At 36.3% G+C, this 6,000-nt stretch overlaps 1 long non-coding RNA gene across 1 annotated transcript; it reads right to left on the bottom strand.

Moving 5' to 3' along the window:
- Positions 1-325: 325 nt before the first annotated feature.
- On the bottom strand, positions 326-4,598 carry LOC118499477. Its single transcript, XR_004901965.1, has 2 exons — positions 4,370-4,598; positions 326-4,062 (listed from the first exon to the last, which is right to left on the bottom strand). It is a non-coding gene; the product is annotated as an uncharacterized LOC118499477 (long non-coding RNA).
- Positions 4,599-6,000: the final 1,402 nt, after the last annotated feature.

Here is a 6,000-nt window from a genome sequence, read left to right as displayed (position 1 = left end):
GGAAAGAAAGAGAGCATGCACATCAGAAAGAGAGGAGAAAGAGAAAGAGAGGAGAGAAAAAAGGAATTTGACTTACCAAATGCTAAAATTCATGATAAAGTTAAAATTGCTAAAACATGATGTTACTGGACAAAAAAATAAATAAACCAATGAAGTAATGGAATGCATTTTTTAAAGTCTAGCAATAAAGCCAAATATATCAGAGAATATGACCATGATGAAAGAGGCATTTCATATTATGGAAAAATGGATTATTCAACAAGTGGTGTTAGGAACACTAGATATACTTTTACGGAAAAGATTTTATGGATTCCTCCCTAAGTTCTTATGTAGGAAAATAAATTCTAGGTAAAATGTATAAGTAAAGAACATAAAACCATAATAGCAGTACAGATAACATTAGATAATTTAAAAATAAATTTGGTCTTGAGAAGTACTTTCTAAATATAACACAAAATCTACAAGTTATAAAATGTTACTAATATGGCAATACAATAAAATGTTAAAAATCTGTTTGGCAGAAGACAACAACCACAGTTTAAAAATGAACAAAAGACAAAAGTCTTGGGGGAAAAGAAACCCATCATATTTAACAGTTAATGTGGAAGAAAAAGACAACAGAAATAACATGACCAAAAAGACAGCAGAAGAAGAGGGGTAAAAATAAACAGTTAATGAAAAAGAAATAATGAGTTTTTAAGCATATACAAAGACATTTAATATTGACCTATTTTTGGAGGAAGGCAAATTAAACTACTTTAAAATTCTAATATGCACGTATCTCATTGTCAAGATCAAAAAGTTCAATCACATCAGGAAACAAGAAATCTTAGAGGCCATTAAAATTCAGTAATATATATCAAAATTGAAGATGCATATTTTTCCCTAGAAATTCCACTTCTAGGAATTTATCTAGTGTATCCTTTTACACAAGTGAAATGATACTGTCACAAAAACACTCATTGTTTTAATATGAGATTCATAACAACATAATTGGCTATGAGTAGGGGATCAACTAAATAAATTATGCTATATCCACAGAAACAAACACTATGCAGCCATTAAAAGTAACAGGGAAATGCATAACTAACTCACATAAAAGACAAACATGGTTACCGTATAGAGACAAGGGATAGATAGATATAGATACTCTTGTACTTTGCTTTTTTGCTATAATATACAATTATCTGGGCAAAGAGAAAAGATGAGAGAAAATCCACAGGTATTTGTAGATAGAGATTATCTCTGAAACTGCCAAAAATGATAGCTTTTAGAAGCAGAACAAGTGGCTGGAGGTTACAATGAGACAGAAGCCTGTTTTTCCTCTCCATATCCTTTTGGACACTTTGCATTTGCTGTTACAGGAATGTTCTACATTTCAGAAAATTTTAATTAATTAATGAATGTTTAAAAGAAAGAAAATAAATTCCAAGGAGATGACTTTGTGTCTTGCTGCCAAATGCCAGCTAGGAATATGGAGACAAGTGCTGAGACTGTGCAGAATTAAATCCATATTTGGAACTCATTTCTTCCTTGAGAAACAGTAACTGAGTAGGAGTTCAGGTAGGTACTTGTTATTGAAACAAGATATTTTTCCTGTGATTTTCTTGTACTCCTCTCACAGCTCTTGTTGCCTTTAGCAGTCTTTATAGATGGCAAGTGGAAGTTCTAATGCCTCTCAGCTGAAGCTGGCTTTATTTGGACAAGTTAACCTGCATAGGAGATTTGAGAGCCTGCAGCAATTTTTAGGGCAGGGAATTCCAAACATGAAAGTGTCTGTAATTGAAAACCACATGTAAACCCCAAGGGTCAACACAGTTGACTGCCTTTTAACCCAGCAAATACCCAGCTGGGTAAGGGATTAAAAATGTGTCTTTACCAGAGCAGCCTCCTCCCTTAGACTGTGGCCTTCCTTATTCATCTGGGGGTGTCCAAGGCTCTGATTTTCTAGTGTCACGTAAGAGTCTTTCTTCAACTTCATTTCCACTAGAGGAGAGGATGAAGTTGAGCATGTGCAAATAAGGTGCAGGGTCAGATTTGACTTCTGTCTTTTCTCCATGTTCTGGAGATTTAATGCCTTGGAGCATCTGTAAAAGCTGGCACCCGCAGGTTCTTTCTGGCAATGCCATAACCCATAACACTTTATTGGGAGGCTGTAACATTGCAAAGGTTGAAAGTGGAAACTGAATTACAGCACGTCCCAATTCTTCTCTCTGCCCACTCATGATATTTAAACTTAATTAAGACCCTAGGAGGATGTAGAGTGGTAGAGCATTCATATGTACCATGGCGTCGTCTACCTAATAGGGATACTGTTTTCTGTTTCCTTTTGGAGGTATATCCACATAGCATCCTTTTGGAGGTATATGTACACACACACACACACACACACACACACACAGATACACACACATACACAAAGAAGTTGTAATAGGTTGTTCAGCTACGTCTACTATTCCACTAGTCCCTTCATTCTTTGCCTCTAGGAAAAGAAAAAAACACATGTCTTGACATACATTTTCCCCCCTGAGAAATCAGGACCAGGTGTAGACAATAGTTTAAAGTAAGCATGTGGGCTTTCAGGCCCTTTCGGGTCTGTTTTTGGACCTCACGTTAAGTGGGTTTCCTAGGTCTGACCTTTAGGCCCCTGCATTGAATTTTTCCAATTCTCTTTCTCCTCCTTTTTTCATGGCTCTGAACAGTGGCAGTGTCTACCAACTCAAAATATGTCAATTGGTATAAAAATTATTTTGATCGCTTAAAAAAAAGCAGGTATAAGAAGAATGCTCTGCCTTTCCCTTTTTGTCCTAAAAGCAGGAGAGAAAACTTCCATGTGAAAGATGGCCTCCCTATACCTCGAAGAAGAAAACATTCTTCTCACCAGAGGTGGGGACCTGAGGCTGAGAATGTTGTGCAGAGTTTGTTAAATACTCTCATCTTTCTCTAGCCTCCCCTTATATTTTAATTACTTTTTTACCACCTCTTTGTCTCTCTGTTCAACATAGTGTAAAAGCATTTAGGTCTTGCCACTTTTGTGGGTCTTCATTTCCTTATAGGGGTTCCCATAGCACATGAAACTTATATTAAATACAATCTGTGTTTTTCTTCTATCAATCTTTTTTTATTTTTTAATTACAGTTGACATACAATGCTATATTAGTTTCAGGTGTTCAACATAGTCATTAGATATTTATATGCCTTATAAAGTGATCACCCCTATCAGTCTAGTACCTAACACCATGTATAGTTATTACAGTGTTATTAATGATATTCCCTATGCTGTACTTTATATCCCCCTAATATTTTAACAACCAGCCATTTGGATTTCTTAATCACTTTCACCCTTTTCACCTGGCCCCCAGCCTCCTTTACATACATCAGCAGCCACCAGTTTGTTCTCTGTATCTATGAGTTTGTTTCTTTCCATTTAATTTTCAAGCCTAGGAGACCCAAAGAAGGTAGAAGTTCTGCTTCCTCCCCAGCTTCCTCCCCAATGACATTAAAATGTAATGACCACTTTCCCCATTTCTTCAGTGTCAGATTTTTGTGAAAAAACCATGTACCCTAATGCATAGCTAAAATTCTAATATATGTGCTAATGTTATGCCTTCTTATACGACATATTTGCATTTAAATAGAGTTGTCTGGAGATTTAATGGTTTAACCCAAAGGGATTAGCATGTCTCACATTTGTACAGCACTTGGTAGATTATTTCAAAGAGCTTTTCACAAACAAGATTTCTTATGAATTTCTAAGTCACCCTGAGGCAGAGAGGGTAGACATTTTTCATTTACATGCACATTGCTGATAACTTTAGGCTCTGAAAAGTTTAGTCGCTGCCTTGGAGTCACAGTAAATAGCAAGATATCCACTGAGGTCCAGTGACTCCTGTTGTTTCACCATTCTCTACCACGTCTGACAACTCCAGAAATAGATGTGAGTTGTATATATGTCTGTCAGAGTTGCCAATCACAGCGTGTATGTGCCCAGTGGTTCTGTCTGCTTGTAGGGCAGGTAGCATTCAAAGGATGAAGCTTCATATGGTGTGCTGAACCTCTAACCTGCACGGGCACACAGGGTGGAGAGAAAATATTAAAACTTTTAGTCAAACAATAGATGAAACCACTTGACTAGCTGACAGGATAGCACAATAATTTTCTTCAAATTTTAATGAATAGACTGCACCAGAGTTACCTGATAATGGGACTGAAGGTTCTGTTGAAAATGCAAGTATATAGGCCATCACTCCTAGTTAGTAAAGTGAAATGAGCATCTGTGATACACAAGAGTTTTGAAAGGCCTTCAATTATTCCTTCTCCTTGAGTATAGATGCATGTCATCTGTATCCTAAACTTCTCCGATGTGTACCATGATCACTGGCAGGCTAAATTCTTTGGCGTGCCACTCAAAGCTTCCTACAGTTCTGCCCCAGCCGTATCCCTTTTCAGTTCCTTGTTACCCCATTTCGCTCCGATCCTTGCATACGGTCTTCGGTTTCACCCCTCAGGGAGTTTCCATTACTTTCATTGCCCAATGAGATAAACATATTCTTTGATCAACTGAGATTTCCTCCTTCCTCTGAACTCATAACACCACTTTGTTTGTCTTTTCCTTTTTATTAAAATCTTATCCTTTATTTTAAAATCACACAGTTTAGTGATATTGAGTAGGTTCACACTGTGCAAAAGCTATCCATCTCCAGAATTCTGTTCATCTTGGAGAAAAGAAACTCTATATCCATTAAACAACACCCCATTTCCCACCCCTCCCCCCCAGCTCCTGGAGACTACCATTCTTTCTGTCTCTACCAGTGTGACCACTCTAGGTACCTCATGTAAGTGGAGTCATATGCTTTATGGCTTATTCCCCTGAACATAATGTCCTGAAGCTTCATCCATGCATGGGTCAAAATTCCCTTCCTTTTTATAAAAGAAAATTTTTAATTACAGTTGACACTCAATATTATATTAGTTTCAGGTTTACAACATAGTAATTAGACATTTATATAACCTATGAAGTGTTCACCTCAGTAAGTCTAGTACCCATCTGACACTATAAATAGTTATTAGTGTTTTTAAAGTGGGTCACTCTTTTTTAAATAATTTTTTAAATTTATTGATTTTTATAGAGAGAAGAAGGGGGAAGAGAGAGAGAGAGATAAAGAGAGGGATCAGATTTTTGTTCCACTTATTGATGCATTTGTTGATTCACTTTCTACCTGGCATCTAAGTTAGTTTAAGATGCTTTTGTTCTTTTATTAAATTATGAACTAAGAGAAAGCTCTGGGTGATATATTTTTTCACCTTCTTGGCTCTTTTACTGTATTTTGAGCTAGGTGAAAGTCCTGGGTCTGAAACATCTTTGCATCTTCAAGATCGATGAAGTCAAAGGTTTGCACAGAGAAGATAACCAAGATACGTTGAGTACATGTTTCAAAGCACATTCTTGTCTGTGTAGCTACCATCATGGTTTTGTCTGCTGGAAGATAAACTGAAGTTGTTGGGTTGAATAAAAAGATTATCATGCTCTTTCATTTTATTCATATATGTATATTTACATGAAATAAAGATAAACTGACTTAAAGTCTCCATATTTACATACCAATTTTTCTATTGAAAGGAATAAAACAGGGCTTACTAGAAAAAATTCTGATTTCACTCATATATGGAATCTAATGAACAAATTGAACTAATAGGCTAAATGAAGACAGACACATATACGGCAAGCAGGCTGACAGCCCCAAGGGGTATGGGTTTGGAAGGATAGAGCAAAAAAGGAAAAGAACTCATGGACTTGGAAACAGTGTGGTGATTGCGGGGAGTGGAGGGGGGCAGGTGGAGGTGGAAGAGGTTATAAGAGGGATAAATAGTAATGGAAAAACACAATATAAATGAACTATTAAAAAGAAATTAATTGGGATTATTTAAATATATTTGCAAGTGAACCCATTCTAAAAATAGATAAAACTAGCATAAAAATGTTAGATATGTAAAAGTTAT

Source organism: Phyllostomus discolor, chromosome 3 (genome assembly GCF_004126475.2).
Source record: "Phyllostomus discolor isolate MPI-MPIP mPhyDis1 chromosome 3, mPhyDis1.pri.v3, whole genome shotgun sequence".
In the NCBI taxonomy this organism is placed as follows: domain Eukaryota; kingdom Metazoa; phylum Chordata; class Mammalia; order Chiroptera; family Phyllostomidae; genus Phyllostomus; species Phyllostomus discolor.
The sequence above is the reverse complement of the archived record's forward strand: the minus strand, read 5'-3'. Positions and strand labels throughout refer to the sequence as shown.